This window comes from Bemisia tabaci, chromosome 4 (genome assembly GCF_918797505.1).
Source record: "Bemisia tabaci chromosome 4, PGI_BMITA_v3".
Classification (NCBI taxonomy): Eukaryota; Metazoa; Arthropoda; class Insecta; order Hemiptera; family Aleyrodidae; genus Bemisia; species Bemisia tabaci.
Genome location: NC_092796.1, coordinates 45,907,968 through 45,928,525, shown reverse-complemented (window position 1 = coordinate 45,928,525; position 20,558 = coordinate 45,907,968). Strand labels below are relative to the sequence as shown.

Below are 20,558 nucleotides of genomic sequence, written 5' to 3'. Positions count from 1 at the left end.
CATACCACTAATTTTCAAATACAATACTCCTTAGAAAACCATCAGTAGTTCCTAATACGGAATCCACTTGACGTGTGATGCGGGCCCTGGGAAAATGGGTCGGGAACACTAAAATAAGTAGAACGCGTGGTTCACGAGTGGAAGAACACTTCGAAAAACCTCAGGCACCTGGAGGGGTGATCAAATCGCGATGTCACTGATCTCAAAGATGAGGAGTCGTCTCCCGTCAATCAGTTGCATTGGGCTTTAACGCGCGCTGGTCCAGCATGAGGCTGGTGGACGTCCAGTGCATATTTAGACTGGTGCTAATGAGCGATATGGATAATGGGTGATGCTGGTTCACATGGACATTATTACTTTGTCTTATTATTCAACACAATTTTTTATCAACTCACCAAAAACTAAAATTCTGTAAATCAAAGGATATACATACCGCAGATTATATTCTCGGATGACCCTGGTTTCAAAACCAGGATCAGCAAAATCCTCGTGGATTGCGAATATCGCCTCGAATAAAGGATAACCATACCGTGTTACGAGTAAACAAACTAGCCTAAGCTCACCAGGACAAGAGAAATTAAATTTAAAAACCTCCCGGTCACAACGAATAAATTGGGAGCGCCCAACATATAAAAAATGCTCGACTCTAGGAAATTCACTTGGCGGGACAAAGACTAACACATATTCCTTACGGGGAACGGATGAGTAGAATTCAAAGAAGCGAGACACCATGCCCATGTAGAAATCCATAGTGAGATTGAAAATTTACCAGGACAGACAAACGCGACGACAATAATTGAGAAAATAGAGCGAGATATATACGTATATACAGCGTCCAACTGAGGCAAAAATGAGGTTCATCTAAAAACAAACAATTATTAAAATTAAAATACAGAAATAAAAGAGATTCATAAATAAATTTTGAAGAAATAAGAGTTAAAAAATTTTTTTCTTTGTGAAAGTATAACATATTGCATACCCCCAAATTTGAAGGAGATTGAAAAAGTAAAATTCTGTAATTCAAAGGATATACATACCATAAATTGTACTCCCGGATGACCCTCGCTTGGAGACGCGGGTCTACATAGTCAGAGTGTACCACAAAATTTCCCTCAAACAAGGGATACCCATTGCGAGTAACTAAAAGGCAGAATAACCGCAAGTCACCGGGGTACGAAAAATTAAACCGAAAGACCTCCCGGTCACACCGGGTAAATTGGGAGCTCCCGATATCTAGGAAGCGGTTGACTCGAGATATTTGACACGGCGGAACGAACACCAGTACGTATTCCTCCCGAGGGACAAGAGAGTAAAAATCGAAAGAACACATTACCATATCCATATAGTAATCCATAGTAATGGGACTAAAAATTTGCGGACAGAAACGAACGTAGCGTAAGGACGGAGGAGCACAACTGACGAACAGAAAAGCCCACCCTTAGCAAGAAACATCACCTACTTTCACAGAAGCAGGATGTCGATACTAGGAACTTTCTCCAAAAGTCGCGGATTCTCCCAACCCTCAATGACTAATTACAGCAATTCACAGCGGGAGGCACAACTACTGGTAATGTCAGATGCCTAGGATATAAGTCCAAATCCCAAAAATCGAAAAAATAAAGAGTCCTTTTTCTCCAGAAGAACCATCCCCTTAGAAAATATCCCTATTTCCCATCCTTGCCCCTGCATGATCACTCTCCCTCCTTCCCCTCCCTACCTAATTTTTCGAGAAAACGGAATTAAGAGAAAAATTCATCTAGAAACAAACGGAAACACTCAAATTTAACATTATAGATAATAAGAGAGCCTTACAAAAAAGCCAGAAAGGCAACAACGATCCTCCAAGAGAAATTTATAAAACGCCTTAATCTTCAAACAAAAACACAGGATCATAACATATTGCATACCCCCCACAGTTGAAGGAGATCAAAGGAACGAGGTACCTGCCAAAGGTGAGCACACGTGAGATATCGTGCCAAAGGAAACGGATCTGCAGGAAGGAATAAATTAAATTTTAGGGTTTTCAAAATTGAAATATAACTTTTCCAAAAGCAAGGATAAATATATTACTCCTAATTCAGTTACTGCCATTTTATTAAAATCGTGAATGTATTTATTAAGAAAATGCTGGCATGAAAATAATTGTGTTTCCGGAGTATATTGAAATGGACCATAATTATAACCACTCAGAACAATCGGACACTCTGGATGGAGGTGTCACTACGTAAGAACGAGTAAATTGGCTATTGTATCCTTTACATTTTTTTACTGGAATTACATATCCTCCTAACTTGCAGAGATGGCTTGGTGTGACGCCAGTCATTCGTCCTCGACAAATTTTTTGATGTGGTCACACAGGTCATTTATTGTCAACTGGTGGATTCCTATATAGATTACCGTGAGAGTCTATTGATCACCCGTCAGGATTCCTAGGTTACCGTGAGAGTCCATTGATCACCCGTCAGGAGAAATGTTTTTTCCAGGAGAAAGACTATTCCCGAGTCGAGATCATTTTTGAATTTTCGGCGTTAGAACAGGTTATAGTCAGCAGGGCTATGCTGAGTCTGCAACAAAATTCTAAATGCCTCTCCAAAAACCAGAAATTATTTGACATACCGCAACGTTGCATACTCGCGCCACCACTTAAAATAGTCGATTACAGCTTCAGAAGCGCGGAGCGTCGCCAAAAGCGACGTAGTGTATGCTAATTCCGAAAAATAACTTAAAATGCAAATCCGAATCTATCGCGGAGGAATTATGAATAAATAAAACTGTATCGAATAAACAGTTCCGAACTTGTAATGACGGGAAAAGGCTCTCTCTACAGCCCCCTTCTAAATTCGTGTTATACTTTCCCGGAGTTGGCTCTCTCTCCAGTGACCAACTAATTTCTATGAGAAAGGAGTTCATGTCATTTCAACTAAAGGATAATTCCTCTGGTGCAGTGAACACTAAAATTTCATAACTAGGCAGCAATCCTCAATTTGAAACTGGCTATCATTAATATCTTGGAGACTTTGATTTTCCCAACGAAGCACCGTAAGAACGGAGGCTGCTAACCAGGGGAGCCAGTCATGTTTACATACATCAACGCCGCTTGAATAGCGCTCTTTGGTGTTCTGCGACACCCAGCCGCCATACTGCGCTATCTTCCCAAAGCCCTTCTGTTATGGGCTAGTCATGTTTCAGGCTTTAATTTCGTCTTTTTGACGGGAAACAAGAAGTAAAGGTTAACCCTTTATGGCATGAATTAATTTTGAATCTTGCATTCTAAAGAGCTCAAATCTATGTTGTAGCTTTCGTAAAAACACTAAGTTCCAAACTTTTTTCCTTAAATTCCAAATCTTAGGTAAGCAGTTCAAAAAAAAGACACTCATGAAAATTTGCAATACCATGCCAAGAGGAAGATTTAATTTTAGAAAAAACCAAAAAGTGCGTTGTTACGAATAAGTAACATTATGCCATAGAGGGTTAAGTCCCAACTTGGACCTTTCCACTTAATTTTGGTGATACCTCCATAAAGTAGGTTACTAACCTAAATGTTGGGGTACTATCAAAATTAATTAGAAATTTCCGTATCATCCAGCAAATTGGGGTTGCGCCACAATTTTAGGGCATCACCATTAACACCTCTTCTCCTTGATAGGTATGCAGCAAGGCATAACCATACGATTGGGTACACTTTTTCCCCTCACACACTTTCTCCTTCTCTCTATTATGCATTGTTTGGGGCCTTTTTTATTCATTGATAAGGTCGTCTGTCGTAGAGGACAACCTCCTCGGACCGAATGCTCCTGAGTTAAAATCATTTGTATGTGTTTATAAGCCGCTTTTACGGCGCTAGGACGCTCTGCGACGCTTACCCGCCACAGGAATCTGTCATGGTAGAGATCCTCCGGAAGCTGGCATCTCTCCATCTCTTCACGGATGCCCTCTATCCACCGTTTGGCTGGACGCCCTCTCCGTCGCCTACCCGGGGGGACCCACTCCAACACCTTCGGCAACCTGGTATCAGCCATTCCCTGCACGTGCCCATACCATACCAATTGCTTGGTCATGATATCGTGCAAAATCGTCCCCTAAAATCGTTTGTGATTTGTATTTTATTTCCTCATGAAAGATCTCTCGAGGGCGACATTGTTTGTTTAGGAATTTATCGGAGTTGGGAAGAACTGACGAAGCATCTGACCCGACGAGCATGATTGTGGAGCACTCTGTATCGGTGCTGAGCAGGGGCGGGTCGAGTAAACTACTTAGCTCTCGGAGAGTGGAAGATGGGGCGAGAGTTGAACGCTGCCGTAAAGGGCTAGTTTATGAATGTTTAATGCGGGAGGGGCGACGGCGAGGGAGGGCGGAGGCGCTGGCTGCTCAACTAAGGGCGACGACGAAGCACCAGTTATGACACATTTAAAACACTTCAAAAACACAAAGTGTTTCGCACTTCGCTCCTTTCCAATAACACTCTGCTCCGCCGCCTCCTACCTCCTTCCGCGCTCTACCGTGACCCCACCCCCAGCCTCGACGCGGAAAGTTTCCTTATTTTAAACTTTTTCAACTCTCCAGGATTACTTGAATTGCTTTGCTCTGCGGGAAAAAACACATCGTGACCATCTTATTAGCTCCGGATTAAAATTGAAGTCTCTATTGTCGCTCTAGATCGCTGATTGGTCCAATCGAAAGCGATAGCACCCAGAGTATTTTTATTAATTATTTATTCTATTTGACTCTCGAAACCTTTTTAATCTCCCGGGGAGTTCTGCGAGTTTGAGTGTCGGTTACTTTTGCGACCGTAATTCTCAAATGAAGATACCTTTCCGACCAAACAGCATACACCCATATCAACGTCGCTAAGATTGTGCAAGCCGTCTTGTTTTACAAGTATATCCAAAATCACCTTCATCAGCAACATTGTACATTTCTCTGCCAATATCTTTAGAATAATGGAAAGAAAATCTGTGGCGAATTTCAGAATAGAGCTTACATGCTCTCCACCAACCATATGCAGAGTTCAATGTATGCACAATCTCAGCAACGTTGACATGGGTAGGAATATGCTGTTTAATCGGAAAGGTCCTCAGATGCGTAGAAAAAAAGGGTCTGGAATCCTATAGAAAGATCTTTCCAAAGAACCACTTGCACGTTTTAAGAGCAGCAAAAACTTTGCATCAGGACAATATTATTTCACGTGCTGTAAAGGCAGAACGGGTGAGAACGGTAACGAAAGAAGAACGCAACCGAATGGATTGTGGAAAAAGTTTTTGAATTGGAAACTTGAAAATATCAAGGAGCCGGCCGAGGCCGTATTTCAAAAACTAGCGTCTAAACCTGCCGAGCTAAAAATGACCTGGTACCAAGTTCGGGACCCTTCAGACTGACGTGGACAGAAGGGTCTCATCAGTTTAAAGGCTGCTGCTGCTCCGAGCAAATGCGAACGTTCGAACCAACTTAATTCGAATTTTGTCCTCTAAATTGATTTTTTAAGAAACATTCTTCAGTATTATGACTACCGTAACTATTGTGAATATTGCAATATTTTTGCTGTTTATCATACTGATTATAATTAGCATTGTAATTTGGGGCAGCATTAGAATTATGATTATAGTTAGCGGGCCTATGCTGCTGTTTTTGCAACTTCCTGTACGTGTCGATAACGTGATTATGCATCCGGCAATACGTACATATTTTCTTTGGGACTTGATTCACAAAATTAGATTGAAATTGATCAGGATGATTCTGATTTTGAAATGAACTAGGATTGTAGTTCTGATAATTAAAATTAGGATTTTGACCTTGGTATGAGAAGTTAGGATTAAAATGATTTTGATAATCAGTGTTATAATTAGGATTTTGATAAAAGCTAGTATTCGGATTCGATTGTTGATGAAAGTTCTGACTAAACTTACTACTTTGAAAAGGGTTACTGTTTGGCTTAAATTGATGTGCAGCATTTTGAGATGGATTAAAATCGTTATTAAATTGACTTTGATCACGATTATTACTAGAAGATACTTCAGAGTTAAAATAAATATTTCCTTTAGAAAATTTATTTTTCCCGCATTCCGAAGTATCGTGATTTTTCATCTTGAACAGATCACACCATTTATCAGACGTCGCTCTTTGAGCACTTGATTTTAAAAATTGTTCTTCTTCTTCTGCCTTATTAAGTGCTTGGAGCAAATTTTTAAGCGTTTGACATCTAAGAAATCGTGAAATCTCTGGAACTGCGAGTGATAAATAAAACGGTTAATCGCTAATTCTTCGATAATTTCTATTTTCCCGGTAGTATTAGAATTTTCCGATGATTCTAAAGTAACCAAAATACGAGTTATAGTAGAATTAATTCGGTTCTTAAAATCGATCACCGATTCGTTCGTTTTTTGTCTCAAATTGTTCATCTCTTCCATTAATTGAACATAACTTTTCCTATCCAAGTGAAACACGTCGAGAGCCTGTTTTAATTCTTACCATGATTTTAAATTTTCTTCGCTTATACATGACTTATCTGAACTGCTCAGTTTAGAATAAATAAGTGTTATTAAGGGGACTGATTCGTCGGCAATTAGTTCAGCGTTATCACAGTTTACCACAAAATCATAATATTCACTTGCATTACCATTAAACTCGCCGATTAAGTCACGCAAAAATTTCAAATCTGTAATTTTGCCGGGAGGGGGAGCCATTTTGGGTGGGGGAAATTGAATACGGCAAGAAACAAAAATTGATCAAATTAAAAGACAGGGTGAAATACACTGCACACACCTTTTGGATTTGATGATAAGACGTCGGGTGTCGGCAAGCCCCAGGAACAGCTCAGGGTAAAATCGGGAATGGCTCAAGATGCAAACAGGAACAGCTCAAAAACAATGGATTGCAAGTCGTAGCAACGCGAAGTGGTTAGCACGTAAAAAATTCGTTTCTATATTGACTGCGCCAGTGTTGGGATCTAGAATTGACTATTTCCTCCAACGAGAGGGAAAAACTCCAACACAATGAAATAAGTGCTAAAACATATATTGTGTTGGGATCTAGTCTGTGCTAGTGTCCCAAACCAAGAGAGAGAAAAGGTCCAACACGAAAGATGGATGTCTATGAATAAACTAGCCGTTCTGGGCGCGCTTCGCGCGCCCGTCACGCCTAGCCGGGGGCTACGCCCCCTGGACCCCCGGTCACTCGCTACGCGAGTGACATTCGGCTCGCTTCGCGAGCCGATTTTGTAGTAGTTGCAAATTTTTAATCACTATATTTTGAAGATTTCATAGAAAACATTATGAAATTCTCACTCCACAATTAACTTGTAGAATAATAATGGCAGGGCAAGAAATAGACTATATCTTAAAATGGACGGTTCTCACTTAGTACAAACAGCCAACACCACGAGAAGGTGAGGAACCATTGTTAGCCACTTTTTTTTTTTTTTTTTTTTTTTTTTTTTTTTTTACTTTTCTGAAAAAATTTACTGAAATTTTAGTTGCGTGCCCTAAAAGGAAACACGGAGAAAAAAATTTTGTGCATGGAACCCGAAGCTGAGATCATATGGATCTCTGAAGTTTTCGGGTCATGCATCCGAAAAGTTAAGGTCCATCTGCCGAAGTTCGGGTCAGACAATTGAAGTAGTTCGGTATACATACCGAAGGGTTCAGGTCACACATCTGAAGTACTCGGTACATACCGAAGTGTTTCAAGTTTCTGACCCGAATTTCGGCATCTGGACCCCAAGTTTTAAGAGATTCATATGATCTCAACGTCGGGTCCCATGCACGAAGTTTTTTTCTCCGTGTGAGTATTAATATAAATTTCAACACAGTCAAACACAGTAGAGAACCAAGGAAATCACAGTAGAACAGAGAAAAAATACCGTCGAATAAATAAAGAAAACTATTATCGAAGAAATTCTAATTATTTGGAAGGTAATTCGCTGGCGTAATCATTGCGTAGCTGCGTAGGAGCATGAGCGAGATTTATCATCAAATGACCGCTGGCCGGTAGGTACCTGGGCGGGCGAGCGACAATACGTAAAAGCGGTGGCTATGGTTCGATTGACAGAGGAGTGGGGAACGGTCAGACGTAGGGGAAAGGTTCAGGCTGAACCGTTCAGCACAGCGCAGCGTCAGTCACCGGGTGGGGAAGAGAGTCAGGGAGGGGACACTTCCCCTCGAGTGAAATAGAAAAAGGCAGAATCCTTCGAAGTTTATATTAATGATATAAATGTAAACCAATCATTACGAGCAATAAGCCAACTAAAGTTTTACTATAGCAATAAAACCAGGGATTTTATTATATAAAATACAATAATTGAATTGCCAAAAACATTTCAATACAAATATTGAATAAATATATATATATATATATTGAAGTGAATCAAACAATGCACAAAAATGACAGAACGGAAGAACCAAGAATTGCGCCTTGACTCGTGGTCGCGGGTAACACAGGAGTCATCACTAATGCTAGAACAATCTCTTTTAAATCGATCTAATGAGCCTATGGGCCTAGGCCTAGGTGTTTGGGAGAAAATGAAGATGAGGTAATCATCTGCAAATAGGTAGCCGGACCTGGCTCACGGCCGGTCATTAGGCTGGGCCGCGAAGTGTCGTCAGACCGGACATGAACCGGATACGAACTGTATCAGGTGATATGACTAAGAATAGTCGTAAGAGATAGATGTAAGGTATGTTAGGTATGTTGGGTGCACAACAATTGTACAAAACTCGGAAGCGAAGAACAACAAACAAAGAAGAACAAATTGCGGCGTGGACTCCTGGTCGCGGGCCTTCCAAGAGTGCCTGCTAATGATCTAACGATCTCTCTTAACTTACTATGGTTTGGGGTGGCAAAGCCGGACTCCGCGCAGGGTGATAAGATAGAGGGTGGAATGTGCAAGGTCCGGTAATGTGATGTATAACGAGGAAGAATGCAGATAGGTATGTCAATAGATAAAGCTAGAAAGTGGAATGGGCAAGGTCCGGTGATGTGACGTATGAAGAGAAAAAATGCAGATAGGTATAGAGATAGGGCAGGAACACAATAGTTGTAAAACACTAATTGCGCTGGTTACTTTTTGCTAAATGCAATCCAAGTCATAGTGATAGGCGGGGCACCCAACAAATATAAGGTTTCAAAATCTATCTTCAGCCTCATAGTTTTGAGATTTTTAATTGAGCTCTTAACTTGATCAGTGTGTTTCGTGTGTGGTGTAGTGTGGTATTTTAGTGGGAGAGAAAGTAGAACGAAAGACCAAGACACCGAAATGTGGGTGAACAATTTGTTTACTTTTTCTTCTAACGGAATAAAAGCGAAAATCCATAAAATGTCGTCCTAAATGACAACTCTGATGTGTTGTGTCCACTCCCGGAGCAAATAATCAACATGTAAAACTTATTACTACTATGCTTGGAAAAATACTCAGACATACTCAACAAGCATATTATACAATCGATGCATTTTTTGAAGGTTTTTTAAAGTAGTAATAAAAAGAAAGAAAGAAATAAATGATAAAATTGGTCACTTAATCAATTAATGAAATAACACTGGAGTCCATGATGCCTCAAGCTTGCGAATGTTGGAGATATTCGACTGTTTTTAACAGCGACAGTCGGGTTGACTACGCTCAGATTAACACAAAAGACCCTTGGTGGGAAAAGGGAAAATTAAATGATTCCCATGAAATTAATGCAGTCTGTACGGGGGGTTCTCAGAGTTTGCTCGTCTCTACCAACTATTTGCAAGAAGTATTTTCTGTCGGTGCTTGAAAATGATGTTATCTTCCTAAACCCTAATATGCTTAAATATAAGCACCTTATGAAGGAATACTTTCGAGGGGAGCTTTTACCGCACAAGAAATAATTGAGAAAGTTAAAAAAGTTAAAATTGGTAACTCACTTGCACGTTTTAATATTCTTTTTTGCAGACGCGTTTCGGGCATCGGTCCATCATCAATGCTAGATCACGACTCAAAAACGCGAACGCGAAACGCGTCTGCAAAAAAGGATATTAAAACGTGCAAGTGAGTTATCAATTTTTACTTTTTAAACTTTCTCACCTTATGAAGGACAGTAAACGTAAATTTATCATTTTATCCCCCCCCCCCCCCCAAAAAAAAAGTCCCACGTCGTTTCTCATAACGTATTAGTGTTTATTTTTCTCTGATTTCTAATTTTGTACCAGTTAAAATTAGTTCTAGATTTGTTCAAAAGGAAGTATTCTGCCCCTAGCCCTAAGTGCGGGCGTTGTCAGTTCAGCGAGTGATGCTGAAAAAATTAATAATATCAAAATGAAAACAAAAGTAAAATGAAATACCCCGTTAAAAGGCAAAGCTTTTTCCGAACGTGTTTATCAAGTGAGGGCGCAAACGCTAAGAACCCCCGGAGCGAACGTCGGGTGAATTTATTTCGCGTTGACTTGAGCGCGGCCACGGCCGAAAAGGCACACTGATACGGTGCCTCCCGGCTATTTATTATTAGAGAACAAGAGGATTTCGAAAACCCTATAAAGGTTGCACTTTGCCCGTATTAGCGCTGCGCTCCGGGAGCCAAAGGACTATAAAAACCAGTCGTATGATGTTTTATTCATTAAGAACGAGCCGGCGAGACAAACAAAGGGCTGCAGTCCCCAAGCACGCCCTATCTGTTCTCATTAGCCACCTTGCGAAGAGCTGTCCCCGAAGTCAAATTCTGCATTTTAATTCCTATCATTTTTTCCCGAACTGCCGTGCACCCCGGAACATCCGGCTCTTTATCCGCGCTCCGCTGTATTCATTCGCGAATTTTCCCGGGATTAGTCCTGTTTGGCGCTTCTTCGTGCTTCTCCCCGCCCTGTCCTTCCATCCTCTTGTCTCCATTTAAATGCATCGCCCGATGACGGTATGCAAATGCCGAGACTTGGATAGCGCCGCCATTCAAAGTGTTCATTTCTGAGAGTCAATTATTCATGATGGCTCATGCAAAATATTCGCCACCATCCAGAACAGAGCCGCCGCCAGAATATCCCTCCCATCTCCATTTTTCTCCATTTCCGGGATCTCTTTCAGGTGCTCGTACCGATGAATGAATGTTCTACACTGGAAAAAAAAACACATTGGATCTAGAGTCCTGACTCTTGAAAACATTGACAAGAAAAAAGGCGCTTGATTCAATCGGATTTTCGCTTGGATCAAAACGAAATCCGCTTAACTTGAGAGGCTTGGTTCTTGATTTAAGCAAAAATCCGATTGAATCAAGAGTATTTTCTCTTGTCGATGTTTTTAAGAGTCTGGACTCTAGATCCAATGTGTTTTTTTGCCAGTGTAACACACCATGGTTCACGAATTAAATAAGAGAGAAAACTTGGAATAAATTAATACCATTTATTACACAAAAACGACAGTAAAAATCGGAAGTGAAAAGAGTGGTGACCTCCTTAGCGCTCGATGCGTAGGGTAAGGGTGTGTTCGGTGCGGCGATCGGATGTCCGGGCCGCCGGGTCTTATCACGAGGTCTAAGTTCAAGAGATACCGATAACAGTATGACTCTTGTGTATGGAAAATATATCACACGTTAGATATCCGCCCGGTGATTTTTAAGTGTTGACTCAACCAACCCTCCCATTTGAACCTAAAACAAGAAGAAACATCCAACATGAATATGTTGGAAAAGCGTGCCGAAGAACTGAAATCTAGTGTGTGCACTATTTCCATTTCAACGAGATGTGTATAAATTAGTACTCTCTGCAAATTAGGGAGGAATTATTGATTTGATACCGTTGAATGTAAATACATTTTATTGAATAAAGAAAGTAACATAATTATATTGGATGAACAAAGAAAATAACATCATAAATCATTTAACTGAATTGGTTCATTCAGAATTTCAAATTAAAGTTTGGAAATTGTTCAGTTTGTTGCGTCATGTTGGAGATTGCTCAGTTTGCAGCAGCAGAGTATGGAGTTTACTCTGTTTAATGAGTCAAACTTTGTCTTTTCTCTTTTCTTCGATTGATTTGTATTAAAATGAGACTTTAAGGTATCTTTTCTGGAAATAAAAAAAAAAAAAAAAACGTGACACCAAAAAAAAAAAAAAAAAAAAAAAAAATGCAACTTACACTCAGAGAATCAACAAGGGAACCTAACCTCCAAAACTCTGCCTTCCAATTGGTCGAATTGGAGATTGCTCACTTCGCTGCAGTTGTAACTATGGAGATGCAGCCAACTTGGGTTTAACCGCTTCTGAAAAGACGCTGATTCGCTAAATAGTTATGGCGGCATTTAAACTTCTAATTTAAATCCTCCGAGCGTAGAAAAGCTTATTTGACGTACCTATGAAAGAAAATAATACGGTTTCCACGGGAAAATGTTCTCAAGGGTTTCCAGTAACAGGATAATTCGGTTTCTCGATGAATGACCTTCAGGGCTTGACACTATAACGGTTCAAAAACGGAAGAATGGATCCGACGGAAAAAAAATTCGGACCGCCCCTTGAAAAGCATTGGTCGATCGGTGTGCTGTACTACAGTACATCCGAGTGATTTCAAAAAGCGAGCCCTATAGGCACGCTTAAAAATGTGCACTCAATTGCAAAAGTATAGTTCAAGAGGTATTTACGGCTCGCTAGAGGAAAAATTACTTGGAGGAGTAGCGAAGAATTTTATAATGTACTGTACAGGAACTCTTTCAGAGAAAGGTGGCTAACAAAAAGGTTGGATGCAGCTTATTGTTAGTGTTTCTAAGATGAAGCAATCCTATAACAAATCGTAGTCAATATCGAACTCCGGTTGGTTTTTTCCGGCATGGATTCCGTGCGAAATTTACCAACGTGCCAACGAGGAGGAAGTACGGATAAAATAATATGGACTGTGAAATCGAGTAATCGTGAAAGTATAAATAATAAATTGTCGCAGTTCAGGGGGTAGTAAAAGGAAAAGACGGTGGCGTCTCCAAGTGCTATTTATCATACTTTAACCGCGTTTGCCAAATAGTTGTCACCCGTTCATGATCAGAAGAACTTTCAAATTTTCTGTAAATTCTCATTAAATTAATCAACAGCTAAATGTACTAAAACAATGGTTACATTTCTACCACCTCTCTGCCAACACCACCCTTAAGCGGGGCAACATTCAGCTTTACCTCGGAATGTGGTTTGATACGAATACATCGAATCAGCCGAAATGATGAAATTTCCGCAATTTGTCATCAAGGACGCTCGGAAAAGTGTGGCCATAACTCAGAGTCTGGGTCAACCATCAGTAAAATATCAATGCTACGTGCTCTTTTTCGGGTAACTTCGGAAGTTTAAATTAATAACCCTTACTCAGTCGTTTCTATACCCTTTTATTCGCTTTTCAGCACTTTACTCAGCTTCCTGCGTGAAGGGTAGCTCTCTCATGAATTATTTGTCAAATCATCGGGGATCATCTGGAAACTTTTTACTCCCTACTTTTATTGCCCACGTTTATTTTGTTACCATCTTATTTGTCGTACCCTAGGTAGCGTCAGGGGGGGGGGGGGGGGTTAGGGACAGCACACGCGAACCGGCGAGCTATCAGGTGCTACACGATCAGAAAGAAGGAGCCTTGCGCTGGGGGGGGGGGGGGCATGCATTTATATTGCCAGCTACAAATTTTAGCAGTTTATGAAGAATGTCTCTTGGGAGGACTTGTTCTGGTGATAAATTTCTCAATTCTTCACCCGCTGGGTGAGAAATCGTTCCTACAGGGAGCCGAGGGGCTATGATGGGGTGTTTAGGGAGCTCCCGTGGGAGGACTTGAACCAAGTATTTTACGTACGTATTCTCACTAACAGGTACTAGAGGTAATAAAGATATCAATGCTATTCTGATAAGGGTTGCATTGATAAGATGCACACGGCCCGAGAGTACACATACTCTTGACCAGATGCCAGTGTGCCCCAATATTGGGCCATTCAGGCATCCAGGGGTGCTCAATACGATGGAGTCGTGATGGGGGACGCGGGGCTGTACCACATTATTCTTAAAAGAATCCTTTGCGTACTTGGTAAGTCAAGTAATGCCGTTTTACACTGGAGGACTAGCGAGCCCCAACCGCTTATGTTGGGGGTCTAGCATGGGCTAAGACAAAAGTTGGTAATGGTAAGAGGTGATAAAGATTAAATGTTGTTCCAGTAACTAATGGGATTTTTACTGAAGTTAAAATATCCTTGTCAGTATTTATGAATATTATTGAAATCGCGTGGCGAAAATGGGGGTTCGAGATTTTGTTTCAACTTTACTCTTTCTAATTCAATCTAGAAGGATTTTGGAGCAATTATGCTTGGATGAATTACTTTTTGTTTAATGAATAGATTTGACTCAATGAAAGTCCTCAGTTTGTCACGTAGTTCAGCAATTACAGTGCGTAATTGCGCGGACTCAAGGAACCAACAGTCTGTAATGGCAAGCCAGAGCTGGAAAGCCGCTCCTTCGGGGGGAGTGAGCAGTGAAACTGACTAACCGACAGTTTAATCCTAAAAGGCGATCTGCGCCCCCAACATAAACTCGGTACCCTGATTCATGAAGCAGGGACGCGCACGAACTTAGTAGGTACCGGGCTCGGCGCCGGTCGCAAGGAGCCACTAAAATGACGGCAGAATGTGGACTCCGGACACGAAAAATGCTGCCACGAAGCAGTGCGGTTACGAAGTTTTCAAACTCGGCGAACGACATGGTTCTTTTCTCGTGTCGTAGTAAACTGAGAATCTGTCCTAAGATAACTCTTGAATTCGGTTCGGCGAAAGCCGCTAACGGTTCTTTGAAAACGGGAATTTGCTTAAGCGAAGCAAGAATTCGGTGGCATAATACTTTCACTGGTTTGAGGCACCACTCACTTCGGAGGCGTGGGTTCGAATCCCACCGCTGCCACCAGTCGTTGTACACCGTACAACGGAGATAGGAGGTAGCGTGGAAAAGACTCGGAGTTGCAATTATAAACGTGCGGTTTATTGAAGCAACCAGCAAGCGTTTCAAGTCGTAACAACGCGTGTCTGTCAAAGCGGTTGGCACGTAAACAAAAATTCGTTTTAATACTTGACTGCGCCAGTGTTAGGGTCTAACATGGGTTAGGACAACCAAACAGGAGAGGAAAAATCCAACACACGAGATAGGTGTCTACGAATATTGTGATGCGGGCCCTGGGAAAGGGGACGGCAACGCTAAAAATGAAGGAACGCGCGATGCAGGTGAAACGGACACGTAAGTAGTAAGCTACCAAACCACTGGGTATATTTTTCGCTCAAGTTGTACATCACGGAAAGATCTGACCTGTTTTTAATTCACATGTCAAGATTTTGAATTGACAATATTCTGCTGATGATTTAAATAGGGATACGTCTTGGGGCATACATTGAGTTTTCAAATAAAGTAATTTCTGCATTTGATGGAATTTGCGTTGATGTCAAAAAATTATGTAGCTTACTACTCACGTAGAATCACCTCGGCGCGGACAACTTCGGGGGTGCAAGATACTCGGTCTTGCTGATCTCACAGGGGAAGTTGTAGGAAGGAGTCCCGTTGATCAGTTGCATCGATCGACTGGGCCACTTAGTTTGAGGCATAGAGAAAAAACAAGGAGGTGTTTGCATTTCGGCATCTTGGAATTTTTTGATGACTTGATGACGTAGGTGGGTACAGCGACGTTTAGCTAAATATGAAAACGGACCGTAGTGTCCGATTTCTTTAATTAAATCAACTCATTATTAATTTCAAGCACTTTGATAGAATGACTTTTTTCTTTAAATTACACCATTTCCAAGAAAATCGACAGGATAAAAACGTCGCTGTACCACCTACGTCATCAAAAAATTCCAAGATGCCGAAATGCAACACCTCCTTTTTTTTCTCTATGAGTTTGAGGAGCTGGTTCAATGAGTTGTCCCCGCGCTAGGTCGATGGGTATTTTTGGACAGAGCCGTGAGCGGTCATGCAACGGGTCAGGAAAAGTGTGCGTTGGTACACGCATGTGCGCCACACCCCGGGTATTATTGGAAAAATCCGTTCAATCCTACAGGCCTGGTTGTGGTCGTTAAAGTATCCTCCAGGTCGTCGTCCTCCCCCCCCTTCATCCGGATAAGAGCGTTGACAGAAACTACCATCCAGTGACGCAATAGCATCACATATTGCCCCCGAGAGCAACATGTGTCGACAGCGATGAGTTGAGGATAAGGCCTCGCCTTCCGAGGCTTTAGATGACACAATCAGATAGTGGTGCACCCCTTTCAAGAGCCGAGATCACAGCTCGCCAGACAAACAGCGAACAGCTTCCCCTAAACACCCGCTCCCGAGGGGCGGCCGACAAATTAGGGATGATGAGTCAAATGGGCTTGCGCTTGTTTAATTCCGTATCTGGTCTCTTGTTCCCGTCAACGTCACGTCATGTTAAGCACGATTTCTTTGAAGCTTTTAAACGAACTTCGGAGGTATTGGGTGGTAACTAAAACGTATTTGTTTCACTCGGTTTTTTACGCAGTTTTTTTTTTTTTTTTTTTATTTTTTATTTTATTATTTTCTCGTGAGATGGAGTTGCGATTGCTGTGACTCATCAAGAGAAAATTCTCTCTCTGACAATGAGTTTAAACAAATAATACATGTACAAAGTTGCATTTGATACGAACATTATGATTATTATAACGGGGAACAGTGGGTAGCTGAGACTAGAGGGGAGCAATTTCGTGTAAGGATTCCGTTCAGGAAAAAGAACAACGAGTTTTGATATTACAACGATATTAAAATTAAAGGATCTTCAGAACTTTTTAAAGCGACAATTTTATAAACTTCAGATTCTCTTCTTTCGATTTTACTTCAAAAATTTCGATTACTTCCTTTTATAGCTATGTATATCTTTTGAAATACTCACCAATAATTGAGAAAATAGAGCGAGATATATACATATATACAGCGTCCAACCGAGGCAAAAATGAGGTTCATCTAAAAACAAACAATTATTAAAATTAAAATACAGAAATGAGAGAGATTCATAAATAAAGAGCTTGATGCAAAAACGGCTTTTTTCGCCCCCCCTCTGGAAGTTCTTCAGACTTTGTCTATTGATTACTCATACTTGAGCGCTTCTTTTCCCAAATTTTCAGACTCCCAAAAAATTTTGGGGGGGAGCTAGGGGGGGTGGAAGTCAAAACCTGTGAACCTCGATATCTCTTGAACAAAGAAAGATATCGAGGTCCGGTTTGGACAAAAAATCGTCTAAAATTGCATACTTTAAGATTCTAAAGGTCGAAATCCCGATATCACATTTTTAAGTCAACATATGTGCTTTTTTCCAGTTTTTAGGTCTAGAAAATTTCCTTTAAACAAAAAATTTACAAAGATCTCAATTTTTTATTTGAACCAAAACCATCTTTTTAAATTGTTCGTCTTTTTCCGCATCCAACGAGTGGTCCATTAAGCTGGGGAACCAAACGGTTCCGGAGTTATGATCGATTGAAGTTTCCGCTCAACGCGCGCCGACCGATTTTCGCGCGCAAAAAAGTCGGATTTGACTGTTATTAGATCAGATTGAATGTTCAAACTGAGCAAAATGCTTTATTAGGGACTCTTGAGGGTCGCTGAGTTCAGAAATTACCGATACTTCCAAAAAATTCACGTTTTTAAAATTGCAGCTTTGGACAGGACCACTGAGCGACCGGTCGGCGCTCAGTGGGCCTCTAAAATAGCGCTGCGGAGCTGTAATTTTAAAAACGTAAATTATTTGGAAGTATCTGTAATTTCTGAACTCAGCGACCCTCAAGAGTCCCTAATAAAGCATTTTGCTCAGTTTGAACATTCAATCTGATCTAATAACAGTCAAATCCGACTTTTTTGCGCGCGAAAATCGGTCGGCGCGCGTTGAGCGGAAACTTCAATCGATCATAACTCCGGAACCGTTTGGTTCCCCAGCTTAATGGACCACTCGTTGGATGCGGAAAAAGACGAACAATTTAAAAAGATGGTTTTGGTTCAAATAAAAAATTGAGATCTTTGTAAATTTTTTGTTTAAAGGAAATTTTCTAGACCTAAAAACTGGAAAAAAGCACATATGTTGACTTAAAAATGTGATATCGGGATTTCGACCTTTAGAATCTTAAAGTATGCAATTTTAGACGATTTTTTGTCCAAACCGGACCTCGATATCTTTCTTTGTTCAAGAGATATCGAGGTTCACAGGTTTTGACTTCCACCCCCCCTAGCTCCCCCCCAAAATTTTTTGGGAGTCTGAAAATTTGGGAAAAGAAGCGCTCACGTATGAGTAATCAATAGACAAAGTCTGAAGAACTTCCAGAGGGGGGGCGAAAAAAGCCGTTTTTGCATCAAGCTCTTTTGAAGAAATAAGAATTAAAAATTTTTTTCTCTAAGTCAAAGTATAACATATTGCATACCCCCAAATTTGAAGGAGATTGAAAAAGTAAAATTCTGTAAATCAAAGGATATACATACCATAAATTGTACTCCCGGATGACCCTCGCTTGGAGACGCGGGTCTACATAGTCAGAGTGTACCACAAAATTTCCCTCAAACAAGGGATATCCTTTTTTAGTAACTAGAAGACAAATTAACTGTAAATCACCGGGGTACGAGAAATTAAACCGAAAGACCTCCCGGTCACACCGGGTAAATTGGGAGCTCCCGATATCTAGGAAGCGGTTGACTCGAGATATTTGACACGGCGGAACGAACACCAGTACGTATTCCTCCCGAGGGACAAGAGAGTAAAAATCGAAAGAACGCATCACCATATCCATATAGTAATCCATAGTAATGGGACTAAAAATTTGCGGACAGAAACGAACGTAGCGTAAGGACGGAGGAGCACGACTGACAATGAAAAGACCACCCTTAGCAAGAAACCTCACCTTATTTTCACAGAAGCAGGATGTAGATACTAGGAACTTTCTCCAAAAGTCGCGGATTCTCCCAACCCTCAATGACTAATTACAGCAATTAACAGCGGGAGACATAACTACTGATACTTTTAGATGCCTAGAATATTGCACAAAATCCCAAAAAATTGAAAAGGTAAAAAGTCCTTTTTTCTCCAAAAGAACCATCCCGTGGAAAATATCCCTATTTCCCATCCTTGCCTCAGCATGATCACTCTCCCTCCTCCCCTCCCTACCTACTTTTTCGAAGAAAAAAAAAAATATTAAGGGAAAATTTTTTAGTAAATATAAAATTGCTTACCGAAAAGCGGGAAAATGTTGATAAATGTACGCCTCATGAATAGGTGATTCAGGGTCTTCCACGCCTATGAAAAATAATTCCCAAAGTATGGAGGACTCAGTGGAATAGAATACAATTTCTAAATCATGAATTGTATCAGGTGAATCACTGGACTGAGTTTGAGAATACACAGGAATCCTCAAACATTCCGCGAAATAGTTCTTTAATGCGCCAACAGCAAGGGCTCTTAGGTTTCGCGCACTCTTCTTATAAAAAAACCAACCGCGATTGTCCGATCGCCGGACGAACTTCAAGGGATCGCCGAGAATCCCCGAAACAATTGTCTGAGCGGCCGTCAAAGAAAACTCGGAGCGGGAATCCATCGTAACGTCTTAGAGTCACTGTAGGAGTAATTCTGAGAAAAAGAGTTCTTATACAGAGAACTTGACATTGGAAGAGATTGCAAAATTTACAATTGCAGCAAGAATTGAGCTCACTTACCTTCGGAAATTTCAAAAAGTGTACACATTCTTTCTCAGGCCTGAGTAAAGATGTCCGGTTTGCTTTCAATAGCCGACGGCGTCAAGTGGAGACAGCTTCCTTTTCACTAGGCGGTTGTCACCACTAATAACATTTATGTCACAACATTCACAAAACTCCGAAAAAAGTTAGCCACTTTTTGCACTTACAATTTGTCATGATTTTTCTCTTGATTTTCACAGAATTTCTTGATAATTTTTTCCTAATTCCGATAAAAAAAAACTTATGTTATATTTCACACCAATCTTCTCGTATTAAACGCATGTAGTCGCGATCGAAATGAAATTGTTAAATAAAAACTGCGCCTCCTAAAGAAACCTTTGACCCCATTGATAAGAAGAAAATTGAATGATATCAATTTCAACAAGCCAAAAACCATATCCTTTCCTGGGATTGGAGCCGAAATTTTGCGCTCAGAAAAATTACGCGAAGCGCATCTCAACGTTTGTCATTTCTTCGCTTTGCATCCGCACAGAGCCCACGAGGACTTTCATCAAATGGAGATGTTGCATGTTTGAGGAATTTGCGATTGGACTGTTGAATCTTATGTAAAAGTTTGCGAGAAACACGATGGTGCCACTGGTTTTCTGTGAAATCAACTCCCAAGCTCATAAAAAGCTCTCAAGTTGAGACCAAAATGGAGGGAATATCCCACGCTATCCTGAGAGTCCACCCCTACATCAAAACAAACTCTCCATGCAAAGATAGAGAGCATGTACATACATTGACAGGGCTGCCACTTTATTTGGGGACTCCAAAACTGAAAACACGGCATCACTGCTAATATATTTTCTCCCTATCTTTGCATGGAGAGTTCGTCTTGATATGGAGGTGGACTCGCAGGGTAGCGTGGGATATCCCCTCCATTTTCGCCTCAACTTGAGA

The 20,558-nt window shown here is 40.9% G+C and overlaps 1 protein-coding gene across 2 annotated transcripts in view; it reads left to right on the top strand.

Moving 5' to 3' along the window:
* Positions 1–20,558, top strand: part of LOC109038076 (uncharacterized) — a 56,734-nt gene that overhangs the window by 9,710 nt on the left and 26,466 nt on the right. Inside the window, exon 3 of one of the 2 annotated variants that reach the window (XR_002009538.2) lies at positions 9,908–10,037. The exons of the other annotated variant lie outside the window; for it this stretch is intronic. The gene's annotated coding sequence lies outside the window, so the exon portion shown is untranslated. Of the gene's footprint in view, positions 1–9,907; positions 10,038–20,558 lie in introns of those variants that run through there. 2 annotated transcript variants of the gene reach the window in all.